Here is an 18,362-nt window from a genome sequence, read left to right on the forward strand (position 1 = left end):
AATGACAATGACAATTGTCACAAAGCTTAGAAGTCCACGTGTGCAGAGAAGCAGCACGTCTGGCCTCAGAACGCTACGTATACACCAAACGTTCCTTGGAAACCTATCTATTGACTTTCTATGATAAAGAGCAGCGGCCACGTGGAACAGAGAAATGTGAAATCAGTATCGTCAGCACATCCTCTCCACGTAAGCAGACCAAGGAGGAGCTGTTTGGTGAACCTGAAGTCTGAACAAAGACAAAGAGAATATTTAACGCATCATGGATGCCCATGGGTTTGGTTTGCCCGAAAGAGCAAAACCGGAGTCTGTTGCCTATAACTGTCCACTTTCACCTCCATCCCAAGGACAGCCCTGCTGTTGAGACGAGGGATATTTGCAGGAGGTGGTTGCCCTGGCAATATGTGGATGGCACTGCCAACATCCACCTCTCACTCACCCTTCCTGTCCTTCCATGACTGAGGAACCCTTCTCACCAACACATTCTTTCTGTTTTGTGTGCACTGCTCCGTTGAGTGGGGGGCTGTGGAGCTTCGCTGGCCACCCTGTCTCTTCCAGGGGCTTACACAGCTGTCATCTGACCCATCAAGTGGTCACTTTCATTCCTCTGGTTTCATTCTGCAGTATTCATGGGCCAAGCACTGTAGTCATCACCACAGATGAACTGTGCGCACAGGAGACAGAGCTCTGCCCTCGCGTGGCCTAAGGGCTAGTGAGCCATAATGAGGGTGAGCCCTTTGCATCATTTTCAGGGACAAACACCTCACGCACAGCATGCAGACTGAATCCTAGCCTTCTTGAAACCCTCTTCACTGTTCAGAACAGCTCCTGATGAGACCACGTCTCCGCGCACACAAGAGGCCATGACAGAACTGTTCTCCTTCAGTGTTTCTGGGGACTAGCTTGTGCACCCCGCCAAAAAAACAAACCCACAATGCATCCCCTTAAATTCATAGGCTACCGAAGTGCATACAAAGGAGCCCATACAATGTCACACTGCAGCAACTTCCAAAGGAAAATGCGGTAATGAAAGTGCAAAATATCCCTCAGCTTTCTTCGTTCGTTTATTCTACAGACTTGATTGATCTCACTCTGCCATACATCAAGCTCTACGTGCAAAGTTTTGACAAATACGATGATCTTATCTGCAAAGCAGAAACAGAGACACAGACGTAGAGAACGGGCAATACCAAGGCGGGGAACAGGGGGTGGGATGGATTGGGAGATTGGGACTGACACATGTACACTGCTATGTACAAAATAGATAACTAATAACCTGCTGCATAGCACAGGGAGCTCTATTCGGTGCTCCGTGGTGACCTACATTGGAAGGAAATCCAAAAAAGAGGGGATAGATGTATAGGTATAACGGATCAATTTTACTGTACAGCAGAAACTAACACAACATTGTAAAGCAACTATACTCCAATAAAAATTAATATAAAAAAATACGAGAATAACAGGAAATGATCGTTGTTCTCGGTTTCTCAAAGTTCAGAACACACCCTGCGTTCTGCCGAACTCCCCGGCACCTCTGTTCGTTCACATCCCAGCTCCAACATTTATGGGATATGTTCATATCAGGTGAGTTACTTTAATCTCTCAGTTTCTTCAGCAGTAAAATGAGAATAACAGTCCCTACGTTCTAGAGTTAGTGGAGGATTAACTGTAGTTATGCATGTAGAGCTCTTACTTCAAGGTCTGGCATATGGCAAGTGACCAACAGAAGCTTCCTGCCTGCACGGGCAGCGGTGATGGTATCCGCGGTATCTGCACATCCAAGTTCATGGCTAAAGTAACTGGAGTTGTTGTGTTAACAGTCTGGCCATCTCAAAGCCAAAGAAATACAGAATAACCCAAAGATAATCATTCCACGTCTGCTATAGTTATTGACAATTAAATATCTAATTCCCATATCTAAGAGAGAAATTACACTTAATTCTGTTCCATGCCAAAGTGAAATGACCAAGTTTCTTCTCCTGAAGATAACTGGTTTTGTCTCCTCTAAAAGATGCAATTTTCAAGAAACGTTTTGGACAGAAGATACAAACTGAATAAAACAAGGAAAACTGAATATGGAAAAAGCAATTTCATTTGACAGCGTCAGCCCCAACCGTGACATTCTGAATGAGCAAATGGTGGGGGGAAGTTCAAGTTCATACCGAGTCTACATCTGGGTTACATGGAGCAGAAAATTGCAAGCGTCTCCCATTTTTCAGGTACTTCTTTCTTTCTTCTCTCTCTTGCTCTCTCTCCCTCTCCAAATGAACTATAAGATTGCTTATGAATTTAAAAGCACACTTTGCCTCTTTCAGCTTATTAGAGTGCTTTCTCTGGTTTTAAGAACCCTCTGAGTGAGCTGCCCTGCTTGGTTACAAACACTGGCAATAAGGCTGGAAAACTCGGCCGTGACTACTTGTACATTAAGAAAACAATCTTGGTTAGTTTCTAAAGATGATAGTATGGGTTGGAAGGGAGTTAGTCTGGAATAAAGCGGGATTAGAGAGGGGGAGAAAAAAATAAAAATGCTTATCACCTGCAACTACCTGCAGCTGGTTTTAATTTCCTCCCTGCAACCGGAAGTAATCCCAGTCCTTTGGGGGGGGATTTCCAGACAGCTCTCTCCTGAAACAATTATGTACCACCAGAGAAGAGCAGATCATGTTATCTCTCTTCGTAAGATTTTTCCTTCTGTGTAAGTGGGGGTGAAATATGTTGTTGGCATGAGATATAGTAAGTTCTAAATGCATGGAGAAAATTCTATTCATTCAGAGGTCGTATTAAGCACAAGTCTCTTCCAATATCCACCCCAAAGCAAAGGAATTCAGTCCTGCCTTATATGACCTGCCATTACCTCCAGACCCCTTAGCTTGGCTTCTTCTCTTTCATGGATTTACAGAAAGTGAAAGCAACTTCCTAAATCACCATCAAGTAAGCACTGTATTTTTTTTATTATTTTTTAAAATTTATTTTATTTATTTATTTTTGGCCGTGTTGGGTCTTCATTGCTGCACGCGGGCTTTCTCTAGTTGCGGCGAGCGGGGGCTACTCTTCATTGCGGCGCGCGGCATTCTCATTGTGGTGGCTTCTCTTATTGTAGAGCACGGGCTGTAGGCATGTGGGCCTCAGTAGTTGTGGCACATGGGCTCAGTAGCTGTGGCTCGCGGGCTCTAGAGCACAGGCTCAGTAGTTGTGGCACATGGGCTTAGATGCTCCGCGGCATGTGGGATCTTCCCGGACCAGGGCTCGAACCCGTGTCCCCTGCACTGGCAGGTGGGTTCTTAACCACTGCACCACCAGGGAAGCCCTGTTTTTTAAGCCCTACTGTGAAATACACATAACATAAAATTTACCTTTTTATCTATTTTTAAACATACGGTTCAGTGGCGTTAAATACATCCACACTGTTGTGTAACCATCCCCGGCATCCATCTCCAGAACTTTTCATCACCCCAACCTGACACTCTGTCCCCAGGAGCCAACTCTCCATTCCTGCCTGCCCCACCCCCTGGTAACTTCTATTCTGCTCCTCGTCTCTATGGATTTGACTGTTTCGGGAAACTGAGAAGTAGAACCATACAATGTTTGTCCTTTGGGGGCTGGCTTTTTTCACTTAGTATAATGTCTTCAAGATTCATCCACGTTGTAGCATGCATCAGAACTTCATCCGTTTTTAAGGCAAAATAATATTCCCTTGTACGTATATACCACATTTTGTTTATCCATTCATCTGTTAATGGAAGCTTAGGCTGTTTCCACATTGGGGCTATTGCAAATAATGTTGCTATGAACCTGGGTGTACAAATACCTGTTCAAGTCTTTGCTATCAATTATTTTGTATATAATTGCCTTTGGAGGGAGCACAGCCCAGTCAACACTTTGATTTTGGACTTTGGGCCTCCAGAACTGTGAGAGACTGCATTTCAATTGTTTTAAGCCACCGAGATTGTGGTAATTTGTTACAGCAGCTACAGGAAACTAATATACATTGGTTTCCTCATTGCAAAATAGAAATACAATAGTACCTACGTCAAAGAGCTGCTGTGACAGTTAAATGAAATAATCCATGGAAAGCACGTAGCACAGGGCTAACACAGCAAGCTCTCAATGGAGTGTTGGCTATTATTATTTACTGCTGTGGAAACCCTGATTTGCATTACAAATGGATAGAGGAGGCAATACAGTACCTAAGTCATGTGCAAGGCAGAGATTCAAGACGTTTTTGCGTGAGACTGCTCTCAGCTGTTTTTCTTTAAAGCAAAAACTATAACCATTTTATTGTCTACCAATGCCCATGGGTACAGGGAAGTTTTCAGATCATGCATTCCAAAAAGCAAATTCTAAGCTCCCATGTGTCTGTGAAACAGTCTTTATGGGCCACCAGACATATAAAGCAAGAATACTTTGTGTTTATATATATTTTTCTGGAGAGTCCATAGCTTTCATCAGATTCCAAAAAAGTTTAAAATCGCTTCCATAAAATGATCCTGACAGCCGTGAATGAAAAGATGCAGACAGGACTCAAAATATGAACCAGGCAAGCATCCCATTCAGCTGGAGGGCCACCTGTAGCTCAAAAAGTGATTGCTGCAGGGAGATCAGCTCGGTCCCTTGTGACCGCCTAGAGGGGTGGGATAGGGAGGGTAGGAGGGAGATGCAAGAGGGACGAGATACAGAGATATATGTATATGTATGGCTGATTCACTTTGTTATAAAGCAGAAACTAACACAACACTGTAGAGCAATTATACTCCAAGAAAAATGTTTTTTAAAAAAAGTCATTGCTGGAGCTTGGCCCGTGACCTAATTCCAGCAATAAGAGGAGAGAGCAGTCAGGACTTGGGGAAGGGATTTGAGAGGTGAGTCCAAGCCAGGGGCTTTGCGACTCCAGCCATCTCCTGAACAGGCCTGGTGTGTGTGTGTCGTAACAGGAAGTGGACATTCAGCGCATCCAACAAATAGGTCTAGCAATAAATTCCCTTGAAATCATTTGAAAAATTCAACATTTAGTGAAGCCTCTTTGTAAAACCCTAGGATATACTGCCAGAATAATAATAGCTGTCATTGTGAGCACCTCTCATTCATCAGCAGAGAAACGAACCAGATAAACAGTTAAACTTTTTCTTTATTTAAAAGGCAACTATTGAGTAAGTACTGTATGTTATGCACTGAATTATGTCCCCCCACCTTCCAAATGCATAAGTTGAAGCCCTAACCCTTCAACAATATAACTATTTGGACATAGGGCCTTCAAGGAGGTAATTAACATTAAATAAGGTAATAAGGGTGAGGCCCTAACCCTATAGGACTGGTGTCCTTGTAAGAAAAGACACCAGGTGCCAGAGAAAAGGCCACGTGAAAACACAGTAACAAGGCTGCCGTCTTCATGCCAAGGAGGGAGGCCTCAGAGGAAACCAAACCTACCGACACCTTGATCTGAGACCTCCAGCCCCCAGAACTGTAAGAAATAAATTCCTGTTGTTTAAGTCACCCAGTTTGTGGTATTTTGTTACGGCAGCCCAGCTGATGAATTCATTATACACCAAGAACTACACCAGGGGCTGGAGTTACAGAGATGGTTAAGGCATAGCTTCTCCGTAAGCTCACTGGCTTGAGGTAACACTGCAGGATCCTGCAAGAAACAGAACCAGCCCTTGGCCTCCCAAAGCCACCTGACACAAGGGTGAGCCTGCCAAACTTCCTCTTGAATTTGCCTGGACCGGCTGTTTAGGTTGTATGTGGGCCCAGACTCATTAGACCAGAACTAGACTAATGCTGGCTTTCTTTAAGACCTCTTTTGTTTTGTTCTGCATTGTTTTGTTTTGTTGTTCTGTTCTGCTCTATTTTCAGGGAAAAATAACATCTCACTCTCCCAGAGAAAGGATCACTCACAATCTCATCAAACCCCAATCAGCTCGTTCTCAGAACTATCCACCCATTGAGTCTGTCCTGATTAATTACATTCAGTTAAGAAATATGAGAGGAGGGAGATTATGCAAAATGCTCAGATTACAAGGAAATGTGATATTATCATTCAGAAAGCTGACAGAGCGTTCAAGCATTCAGAGATTATTACACTGGTTTTTGCATGAGATGGTGCTCCAGGGTGGAATTTCTGGTGTCACTGGTTTGGAGACAGAACATTTGCTTTTTCATAGGAAATATTAAACAGTTTTCTTATTAGTTTTGCACGAATTTCCCTTGATCCAGGACACAGTGGTGGAATGCTGGTCAGTGTGACTGAGAATTTTAAGGCTGGCCTCTGAAGCTCACTATTTCTGTTCCCCATCTGTTTGATTTTGTGTCAGATGGTAAGAAGGAGAGGGGGAATATTTTTATCACCACTCAGCTTTGTCCTCTACAAAATGGAAATGTTACGGCTTCATAATCGAGGGCCCGCAAAGAAATATTTCAGGGAAGTAGTTATACCACGTATTACACTCCTAGTTAGTATCCCAAATGCAATTTGACATTTTCACCTTTTTTCCCCTTAAAGACCCAAGTCACCTCTTTTAATATGGTGTGTTTAACAATGATGAAATTTACGGTAGAAAACTCAAACCCTGAACTATCTTACTTGAAAATAAGGACAATTTGCTGACCTTCCTTAGAAGGATGGCTATTAAACTCACAAATGAGTTGAAGAGAACCTACTTCTCCAGAGAACTTTAAAAGTCCACAGATGATCATGTGTCTCAGGGATGTTGCTGCAATCCTGTCCAGGTCAAAGGGTCACATCATTCTCAGAATCAACTCTATGAATTTGATCGCAGATTTTCATTAACTAACAGTCCTGAATTTTACACAAGAGCTTAACATCCCTCTATTCGATAAGCTTTTAAACCTGCCCACATTTCAATGATCGGACCTGAATTCAACAGGAAGAATTATTTTATCTGGACACCATGTTGTATGAGTCATCTCTCAAGTAGGAAAAAGGTTGCTTTATTTTCGACGCCTGTGGCTATTACCCTCAGATCCTTGAGGATGATGTTGGAAGTGGATTTTCACGATTACCCTGGAGCACATCGGAGATTTACTGGCAAATCATAGATGAACGCAGCATTGGCAGGAGTGTTTTCGTATTCATAGAACAGCACTCCAGGGGAAAATGACAGGAATAGGAAATGTCAAGGTATTCGTTAAAAGATGAGGTGTACGACGCGGCTGAGTCTGCGGAGATGGCTCTGTGCTGCTTCCCGAGTGTGATGACAACCACCTTGCCGGGGTGTCTTCCCACAATCTCAGCAGAGATGGGGCCACACTGCACACGAGCCAGCTTCTCCCCAAGGCACTCCCTTCAAAGCAGCATCCCCCCTCGTAAACCCCTTGACACACAGGGGTGCTGTTGGTGCCGTTAGCAGCATGGGAAGTGGTCTCCTCCTAGATCCCTTCTCTGCACGGACTACTCATATTAACTCCCGACTCACAGATCTCCTTCTGGCAACTCTTCCTGTAGATACTCTTGAACTCTCCCTGTAAAATTTTCCTTCACGTCTCATTTCCCCTCCTCCTGTCCAGCTTTAATGGGCTAGTCTGAGTTGTGTAAATTGCAGGGAGAAAACCAGGGCATGGGTGACTCTGTTCATCCCCTAAGCTACTCCTTACACTTTACCCAGAAGAGGTCTGCTTTCATGTTTCTGACATACAATGCGCTTTTGTCTCATAACGTGTGTGTGCATAACTCACACCAAAGCGTGAACAATCACTGCCTGAGCTTTCAGAAACTTTTGCTCGGCTGAGCCAGTCGGTCACTGGCTTTTGCCAGCCGTGCACCCCTTCGAGGATGTGTACTAAACTAGTTCCTTCCTTGACTCTGTGAAATTACAACACCAAAACCTAAGGGGAAAAATCCAAACTAAAAAAAAAACAAAAAACAAATCATAGTTCCTAAGAGTTCGTATTCTTGTGTGCTCCAGGGATCACAATTGTTCCGTCTTCTCTGCTTTGCAAAGGATATATAAGTCATCACTATTCTGCCATTTTCTAATTTTTCTTTTCGGAAAGTGGACTCTTAAAAAGCCAGGTTCAAAATCTAGGGTCTCGTGCAGAGGTCAGGAAATGCTTGCTCCCCTTAACACCCCGTGATGCCTTCTCTGGTACCAGCACCCCTTCCCCCCGCCCAGCGTCCAGCCATCGTGGGCAAGCAGCTGGGCCCCTTCAGCCCTGGACCTGGACCACTGGTCACTTCCGTCCCTGGGCTGCCAGTGCTTGACCAAAGCTCCCTGATCGTTAAAGTGGTTTTATTTCTTTTTTGATTTGTTTTTTCTTTTTCTTTATTGAAGTATAGTTGATTTGCGATGCGACACATCATTATTTGGAATGGCTACAAAGTATTCCATTGTATGCCTCTCTATCATAATATATTTAAACAATTCCCTATCAATGCATAATGGATATTTATGTTGATTTGATTTTTTTTAAGTGGTTTTATTTCTAACACTGCTTCAGCTTCTCTACCTCAGTCAGACTCCAGCCCAAATTTGGACTGAGATCACTTCTTTTCTAAACCCAAGGATTCATAGCTTTCTTTCATCTCCATGTATCCCTTTGAGCTCAGTAAAGCACTTACCACAGACTTATCACCCAAAACTGCACTCTTCTGGTGAATTAATTATATCCATTTCCATAATGTGGTGTAAGAGCTCAGATATGGGGATCAGAGACATAGGTACAAATCCCGCTTGCCATCTACTGGTCGTATAATCATGGACAAACCATTTCATTTCCCAGAGCCTCAGTTGCCAATGGGAATGGATACACAGCACAGCAGTGGTGCAGATGAAGAAGTGAAATAATGGTTGTAAATGCTCCTAATTTAGTATGAAGTAGGTACTCTCATTTCTCTTCCTTCTATCAGAGAAAGTTACTTATCATAACTCTAATAAGTGGTTTGTGTTTATACAAATCTTCCTCCGTATCTATTTGCACAAATCAAAATGTTTTTGGCGATTAATCCTTAATCTGAAAGTTCTATTCTGACACTGGATATTGTCGTTTCACGAACAATACTCACAATCCTTCATTTCAAGTGGCAGGACATAGTTTTAGAAATAGACGATTTGGAGCAGAACACATACAAGTCTGCAGGCCCTATGGTAATATTTCTGCCGTGGGCTCATCACTTTCTTGCATAATGTAAGCCAGGCTTCCGAAATGAGCAGTTCCAGTAGGTCCCAGGGCAAGAGAGAGATGCCAAAGCAATTAAGTTTATGGTAAATTCAGAAGAGGAAAATGTGCATACGACAGGAAGAAAATCTCTGTGGGCTTAATTTCTAGGAAAGGCAGGAGTCACCTCTGCCAGCAGCCACGGGACGCCACTAGCATGGAGCATTTAGAGGTGGAATGATCTGTTCGAGCAGAAATAGTGTGACGGCCACAAGGCAGAACCTTCCACACCGAAGTCCTAGAAGGATAATGAGAGCGTTTTCAGTACTTTGCATTTATATGCTGGGTTTTTTTTTTAATTTTTGTGGAGTACAGTTGATTGCCAATGTTGTGTTAGTTTCAGGTGTACAGCAAAGTGATTCAGATGTTTTATATATATATATATATATATTCTTTTTCAGATTCCTTTCCATTATACATTACTACAAGATACTGGGTACAGTTCCCTGTGCTCTACAGTAGGTCCTTGTTGTTTATCTATTTTATATATAAACGTGTGTATATTTTAATCCCAAACTCCTACTTTATCCCTCCCTTTCCATCTGCTGTTTTTAATTTCTAAAAGCACCTCACAATTTTTTTTATCCGCCTCACATGAATTAGGGAGGGCTCATATATAATTCTGTTCTCAAGTCTCCCCATCCCAGAAAGGTTGTTCCGTGTTAATTCTGCTTTTCCTCATTCCCATCGAGGTCAAGCTTCCTGAAAGAGGAGCTTGCATTGGTTGCCTCCCATTTTTCCTCTGTCCACTTGGCCATCTGTCTCCTGCCTTCACTGACCTTGGAAACTGAAACTGTCCTTGGAAAGGCCCCTGGGGACCTCCTAGCAGCCAAGTCCAACGGCCCCTCCCAGCCCCCCCTGACCTCACTAAGGAATTTGACCCTGCTGACCCCCGCCCCCCTCCACGTCCACTTCTTGAAACCCTTCTCTCTGCCTTCTCTCTGGCTCTCCTCTTACTTTCCCGGCTTTTTCCCAACAACTCGTTCTTCGACTGCTTCCCAGAGAAACCAGTCCCTGGAATTCCATCCTCAACCCTCCTCCTCCTTGCTGTGCAATATCACATCCTCCTCTGACTCTATTACTCAGTCAGATTCCAGGCAGGAGGCAGAAATCACACCAGTGATCTGAACAGGGAAATCTTCATGGGCAGAAAAGCATTAACTAGTAAAAGGGGTAAAATGGACTTTAAAGGGCACAGAAGTAGCCACCTTCAGGGAACGTGAGCAAGGTGGGAACTCAGAGGCTTAGGAGAGCCCACCCCTCCCCTCCCTCCCCTCACCCTCCCACCCCTCCCCCTTCCCCCACCTCTCCCCTTCCCTTCCCCTCCCCACCCCTCCCCCCACTCCTCCCCTCCCCCACCTCTCCCCCGCCCCTCCCCCACCTCTCCCCCTCCCCCTTCCCCGACCCCTCCCCTCCCCCCTCTCCTCACCCCCTCCCCCAGCAAGGAGGAAGGTCAGGCCTCCTTTGCCGGGTATGGCTGCTGCAAACAGCCCCACCAGGTGGTGGTGAGGACACCTGCAGGAGGCAGGAGCCCCGGTGAATCCATGAGGACCTCTCAGGTGAGGCCGCTTCCTTCTGCCCCACCCCACACACCCACGTGCTGATATACATGGGAAAACAGGGCACATGAAAGAAGCAAAGAGTCGTCCTCCTGCTCTGAGCCTTCCATTAGTAAAGCCTACAGTTGTAACCAGTGCGAGGAAAATGTCTACACGGTCCACCCTGAGTACCACAAAGCGAGGCAGAGGGGGTAGGTGTGGAGTTGAGAGGCGATGTCTTAATAATCAGCATAGTGGATGATTTCCACATCTGAATTTCTTACGCTGACCTCCCTCCCAAACTTCAGACTGTCTATGTATGGATGTCACCAAGACACCTCGAACTCAGCACATCTTCATTATCCACAAGCAAACAACTGTCAAGACCTGCAAATGTTCTCTGAAAAAAAAAATGTGTCTGCAGTAAACCTCTCCCTTGGAATACGTATACATGTTTGGATACATTCTACCACCACCTCTACCAGAGTTCAGATTCTCATTATCCATTAGAACTGGTGCCTATGCTCACAACAGCATTACTCTTCATCTCTCTTTCCCATTAACACCAGAATTGACTGCCTAAAATAAGACTTCCTTCTCAAAAACTCCTAATAATTCTCTCCGCCAACAGCACAAGGTCTACATTGCTTATCTTGGTATTTGCGACCCTCCCAAAATGGCACCAATCTACCCCCCCAGCCTCATTTTTCTATGCATCCCAATAGTGCAATAAAGCTAACATTTATGGAGCAATTAGTATGAACCAGACACTAATGCAAGCACCTTTTACGTATAATCTCATTTAATCATCACATCAAATTTCTCATGTATCATTATTATTATCTTCATTTTACAGAAGAGTAAACTGAGGCAAAAAGAAGCTAAATAAGTTGCTTAAAGGCCCACAGCTAGTAAATGGTGACATCAAACTCTAAACCCAGGCAGTTTAATTCCAGAATCTATACTCCTATATACATTATATTTCTTTCTAAAAATAAATACATGTAAGAATAAATTTAACCAATGGGGCAAAGGACATATACAAACATTACTGGAAGGAATTTTAAAAGATCTAAATAAATGTTCATGGATTCGAAGACAATATTGTTAATACTACCCAAAAATACTACGGCAACACTACTCAAAGAAATCTACAGGCAATCCCTATCAAAACTCCAAGGGCTTTTTTTGCAGCAATAGAAAAACTCATTCCGAAGTTCATATGGAATCTGAAGAATCCTAAATAGTCAAAACAACCTTGAAGAAGAAGAACAAAGTTGGAGGACTCACACTTCCTGATTTCAAAATGCAACACAAAGTTACAGTAATCAAAAATGTGTGGTACTCCGATGATCCAGCAATCCCACTTCTGGGCATATATTCAAAGGAAATGAACCAACCAAAAACCAAGAAGCAAGTAAATGTGAACTGTTTGTCATACCGGCATTTCCTGATTGGATAATTTATGCTTTAGTCTTCCTCTCCCAGGAAGGCAAAGGTTGGTAAACTTAGACTCGCCCAGCAATTAATCTAATATTTTATCCCATTTGAAATGACCCAGATAGTCAATGAATTCTCTTTATTGAACTTAGTTTCAAGTTAGCAAAATCTGGAGGGACTATTCCTATAGAGTTTACTCTATTCCTATAGAGTTTACCTAAAAGCTCTTATCTCATTTACATTTAAGTTTCATCATATCAAGTTATTTTCCTTGCTGACAAATTTGCAACAGATATAATAAGGTCTTATTTGACCTCCAGTAAACCTAGGTACAACAGAAGTATTACACTTAACATTGATGACTCTAAAAACATCTCTATATCAATCAAACCAACAAGCTTCAGTAGCTTCAATAACAGATATCAATTCAGTACTGAATATTTCCCAGATCACATGAACCTGAAATTCATTCTACGTCTGAGAATTCATATAAGCTTGTAATTTCTTTTAAGCAAATAAACAGAGCTCATCCACAAACCAATCCTGGCAACGCCATCTAGAAGCAGAGACACCTCATATTTATAAGGTACACATACACGTGCATATATCTCTACAGACACAGAGATCTCACGGTTTTCCTGCTACAGCTTAAACGGCCTCTCTTTTCTGTCTTCACTCTCAGGGAATAAAGTTCCTGAGAGCCCAGGTAGGTCATTTATATCTCAAAAGGCACAGGGAGAGAAATACCAATTCCACCTAGAAAGCCAAATTCCTCTAACAGCATAAGCAAAAACCCGTTTTACAATGTCAAAAGCTTTCCATTTGGGGCATTTTCACGGCTTTTTCTTTAGTTTCTAAATAGCCGATTCAGTTTAAACAAATAACAGGAATAGAGAATAATCCGTATCATTCACACACATGCACACGCCTCACTTGCAGAGGAACAGGAATCAGCATTCAAGTTAACGTTCGCCTCGGCTCTTAGCTCAGCCTCCATGGCCTTTCTTAATATAAACGACAATGGCCAGCCCACAGCTGTGGCCAATATCTCTGCAACAGCCGTAGGGGTGTGTAGGAGTTCTCTGGACTCTCTCGGCGGCCCCCATTCATCAAGGTCAGCCACTGCAAGACCCCGATACTAGTGGACGGCCACCCTGGGGTTACCCCCGAAACTTTCAGGCCCCACGTGTTAGTGGTCGGCCCCAAAACTTTCCATTCCCCGTCCTAACTTCCCGACATCTCGGTGCTCACGGGCGTTTCCTCCGTCTCCTGGCTACTCCACCAAATGTTGGGCTGCACCCCGCAGGCCTACAAGGCCTGTACTTGCCCAGCTTTAAGACGGAAGGAAGAGCCCGGAGTCAGCGACAGAGGCATCAGTGGTTAATGCATAGGGGAGCTTACATGTCTGAGGCAGGGTCCTGGGGCCACTCCCACTGTGAACGGTGGACGGCGGGCAGAACATGGAGGCAGTCTTGGCTCCCAGGGGCAAGGGGAAACCCAGTTATAGGGTGATCGATGTCAGGTGAGCTCGTCGGTTACCAGGGAAACCAGCAGAGGAGCACACCCCTTCCCTCCCATTGGATGAGGTATCATGGTGGAGACGTTCTGATCTCAAGGTTAGAACAATCACCAGCTGGAGCCGGGCAAGTACGTAGGGAGGTCAGTCATGTGAGTCAGGTGGTAGCGATTCAAAAAGAAGTAACTGTTAAACGCTAGGGGGTCCCCTGTAACACGTGCTGGGCCTGGTTGTGAGTAGAATGCAGCACACATTCAAGGCAGGAATAAGACGAACAAAGTCTGAGGACCTAATATAAAACACGCTGACCGTAGTTGATAACACCGAATTGTACAATTGAAACTAGCTAAGCAAGGAGAGCTTGAAAGATCTTACAAAAAAAAAGATCAATATGTGAGGTGATGGCTGTGTTAATTAACTAAATGAGGAGAATTCCTTCACAAAGTAAACGTATATTCACTCACCACAATGCATACTTTAAATATCTAATTTTAGGACTTCCCTGGTGGCACAGTGGTTAAGAATCCACCTGCCAATGCAGGGGACACGGGTTCCAGCCCTGGTCTGGAAAGATCCCACATGCTGCAGAGCAACTAAGCCCGTGCTCCACAACTACTGAAGCACGCGCGCCTAGAGCCCATGCTCCGCAACAAAAGAAGCCACCGCAATGAGAAGCCCACGCGCTGCAAGAAGAGTAGCCCCCGCTCGCCGCAACTAGGGAAAGCCCGCGCACAGCAGCAACGAAGACCCAATGCAGCCAAAATTAAATTTTAAAAACGAATAAAATAAATAAATATCTAATTTTATATGTCAATTATACTGCAATAAAAGCTGAATTTAAAAAAATAAAAAGGTTTATGGGCTCTCCGAAGAGAAATCCTTTCCCCACTTTACTAGTCAAATCCAATCAAAGCTACAAGACCCTGAAAGAAAACTGGCCCCGTCAGGTTTACTGGCAGCTGAGGCGGCTGCGAAGCCCTCTCGGTGCTACAGCATGCCGTGGGCACCAGAAAGGTCACAGTTTTCCAAGAATGAAAAAATAATGCTCACCCACAGAGCTCTGGGATCTGAAGAAATGTTGTCCATAGGAAGGAGAATCACTAAGCAACAGTTTTGGGAGCCCATCAGTCCAGTCTCTGCAGCCGTCTTCACGGTCTTGAGGACCCTGACCCCACCAGGGGTCTTCATCTCCCCCAGACATGCCCCGCCCAGTGAGGACACCATGCCAGAGGGGGTTCAAGAATCATTGGTCCTGATGCGTCAGGACTTTCTGGACCACAAGGGACTAGGCATGCTTTCAAAGAAGCAGACAGATTTCTGGAGGGTTGAATTCGAATTTATTCGTATGAATTTTTTAAACTGAGATATAATTGACCCGTAACATATTCCTTTCAGGTGTCCACATAATGATTTGATATTTGTACATATTACAAAATGATTACCACGATAAGTCTAGTTAATATCTGTCACCACAGAGTGACTAATTTTCTTGTGATGAAAGCATTTAAGACCTACTGTCTTAGCAGCTTTCAAATATACAGCACAGTATGGTTAACTATCCTGACCGTGCTGTACATCACATCCCCAGGACTTATTTATTTTATAACTGGAAGTCTGTACCTTTTTTTAGCATATTTTGGGGGGCCCCCTCACCGTGCAGCATGTGGGATCCCGACCAGGGATCGAACCCGCGCCCCCTGCACTGGAAGCTTGGAGTCTTAACCACTGGACCGCCAGGCAAGTCCCCTGGAAGTCTGTACCTATTGACCCCCTTCACCATCTCACCCACAAATCCTTTTTTATTTTTCACTGTATACCAGTATCTAGCATAGTGGCTGGGACATACCAGGTACTTAATGTTTGTTGAATGAGTCACGAACGTACCCCTTCTTACTTAAAACACCCAAGTCTATGGGGAGCGAGAGAATAGCAAACCATCCTCTACAGTTCATTGAGCTGAGGCGAGTGTCTCTTCGACAACCAACTGAATTACCTGTCAGCCACCTCGACATTTATTTCACACGCCCCTTCTCCTGTGCCTCTTTTATAAAACCTCTTACGTTGGGGAGGAAAAGCCAAGGTTCCCACTGAGCCTGACGTCTCTTGCAGACCTAAGAAATCCTTCACTCTCTGCCAGACCTTTTCCTAATCCTCGTCCAACAGATTATCTCTGTACTCCTGTCATACAGCTTGAGTCCCTTTTGCCCCATTTTTCTCCTGCTTCCCACCCGTTCCTAGTCAAGCACCACCTCACTTTCTAATCCTGCCCCGTGTCTCTCAGATTCCTTGATGCAATTTTAGTGCTGCCAAGTCTCGGTGCTGGACGTCACAGGAACAGAAGAGGAAAATTCCCTGCTCTGCATTGATGTATTGTGTCCCTGTCCTAGATCTGGGCGTGTGTTTGCCTGTGAACTGCTTTTCCTTCAGCTGCAAATACAGAGCCCCTGGTGGGAAAAGTCCAGATCATTTGTGTTTTTTCTTGTCTACTTTTTTTTAGAAAGAAAACTTTATTCAAATGGATAAGCAAGGATTAGGGTCCGTTCTGTTGGGATTTTACTCATCTGTTTATTATGACAGAGCTGCGCTTATGTGCCGAAGATGGGATGTGCATTCTAAATGAAGAGGTGGGAATGAAAACAGCAGCAGGTGAGGCTGGCCTGATGAGCCTTGAGTCCAGGTGCCCGCCTTGTCCTCTAGGGAACTCTCCGCATCTCTTCTCTGGCACAATGATGGGCTGAAATCTACACAGATGTGGACAATTATGGCTTGGAAACTTGAAATTTGGTTTCTGCAGCCATTTATCCCATTGTCTACACAGATGCCATTTGCGTGAGAATTTAGAACATTCAAGGACAGGAATTATGTATATAATTTATCAGTAATTTTACACTTGTTTGAGGGTGCATATTCAAAAACTTTCTCGTTGACACGTGCACACTATATTTACAATGGATAACCAACAAGGACCTACTGTATAGCACAGGGAACTCTGCTCAATATTATGTAACAACCTAAATGAAAGAAGAATTTGAAAAAGAATAGATACATGTATATGTACAACTGAATCACTTTGCTGTACACCTGAAACTAACACAACATTGTTAATCAACTATACTGCAATATAAAATAAAAAGTTTAAAAATTTTTCTCATTTAAAAACAAAAAGGAACATTCAAGAGTTTAGAAAACGGTTTTCTCTACCCCTGCTAGAGCCCTTTCACTCTCATAGCATTTAGAAACAGAAGGAGGGTCTCTGATGTCTTTGGTGCAGATCCTCGGGCAGGTCTGGCAGGTACACTGCCCGGCATCCCTGGCTGTTCCAGGTCCTTTCCTTCCCCGAGTCCTTCTCTTCCAAGAGCAGAGCCCGTGTAGCTTGTCCCTCTGCAGCCACGTGGCCATAAACCAATAGCAGCTGCTTTTCCCTCCCCGTGGATCAGAGCTCCTGGACTCAGGAGAGGGAACAAGAATGCCCTGAAGGTGCCTTTAGCATCCACTGACACTGGTTCTCTAAGAAGAGTGAGTCTGTGAATTCAGTGGCCAAGAGTAAAGAGAGAGCTCTGTCCAGAGTTCTCTCCAACAGCCGTCGGGTGGAGCTGAGTTAGAAACCAACACCCTGGCCCCAGATAAGTTCAGACGGGCGCTGATGGATGCTGGCCTCTGGAGAGAGATGCAAGCTCAGACTTCTGCCCCTCAGGGTGCTTCTCTTTCACCAAATAAATTGGATCACACACCTGGGAGCTGAGTCCACAAAAGGACTATTTTAAGCGTGGCTCCCCAGATTCCACAGTAAAATTCCTCCCTGGTGCTTGACTGAGGAGGTAGAGAAAAGGTGAAGGAAGCGGGAGTGACTGGGGTGCTCGCCGACACGCCCTAGTTCATCCCCTGTCCTTCAAGATCGCCCATGAGGCTAAGAGGAAAGAGTCAATTCATTTGCAAGGGGGGAGGGGGAGCTTGGGGGGTGGCAAACATTTTTCCTCTTTCAACTTCAAATGTGGAGTCTGTGGTGCCCAGGAGAGTGAATAGAAAAGTGCTTGTGTGTGTGTCCACTTACAGTTTGTCCACTTGTTTTTGCAAGAGTGTCCATAGCTCTCCTTGGATTTTCGGAGAGGTCCATAGGCCAAAGTGGGTTCAGAACTGTTGCCCTGTGTCCTCCATTATTTCACATCCCATGTCATCGGGGACAGACACCCCGAGAATAGTGGTCCAGTAGCAGAAGACAAACCCCAGCTGTTGCCAGATTCCGTGGATAAGGAAATTGGTATCCACCACATTGATTCCCTCCTGAATGACACTATACCAGCCTCTGCTCCTAAAGGAAGTGGAAATGAAACAGCTCTCTCCACCACACCCCATCCAGGCATCATTTATTCCATTCGTGATACCCAGTACATCACATGACAAGCTCCTCTCTGCCTCATCGCCCCATCCCAGGAGGATCAGGCCCCAGGCAGGCATCCTTCCATCCTGGAGAGACTCCTTATCTACTCATTCTGGGCAAAAGAACTGTGACTAAAACAATCACTTGAGTACACCCTGTTCTTGTTTCCATTCTTAGTGGTACCTAAAGGGATTATTATAATCCAGGACTCTACAAAGGCATGGAAAGGATTGTGACCCTTGAGCTTATCTAAGCAGACACACTTCAGTAACAAACTATAGACATTGCCCAGCTCTGCAGCAGGATGTGGTTCTGATGCCAA

General features: G+C 44.5%; 1 protein-coding gene across 1 annotated transcript in view; it reads left to right on the top strand.

Moving 5' to 3' along the window:
• Positions 1–18,362, top strand: part of GALNTL6 (polypeptide N-acetylgalactosaminyltransferase like 6) — a 1,145,577-nt gene that overhangs the window by 1,100,346 nt on the left and 26,869 nt on the right. The gene's annotated exons all lie outside the window — the stretch shown is intronic.

The sequence above is a fragment of the Tursiops truncatus genome, chromosome 6, assembly GCF_011762595.2.
Source record: "Tursiops truncatus isolate mTurTru1 chromosome 6, mTurTru1.mat.Y, whole genome shotgun sequence".
In the NCBI taxonomy this organism is placed as follows: Eukaryota; Metazoa; Chordata; class Mammalia; order Artiodactyla; family Delphinidae; genus Tursiops; species Tursiops truncatus.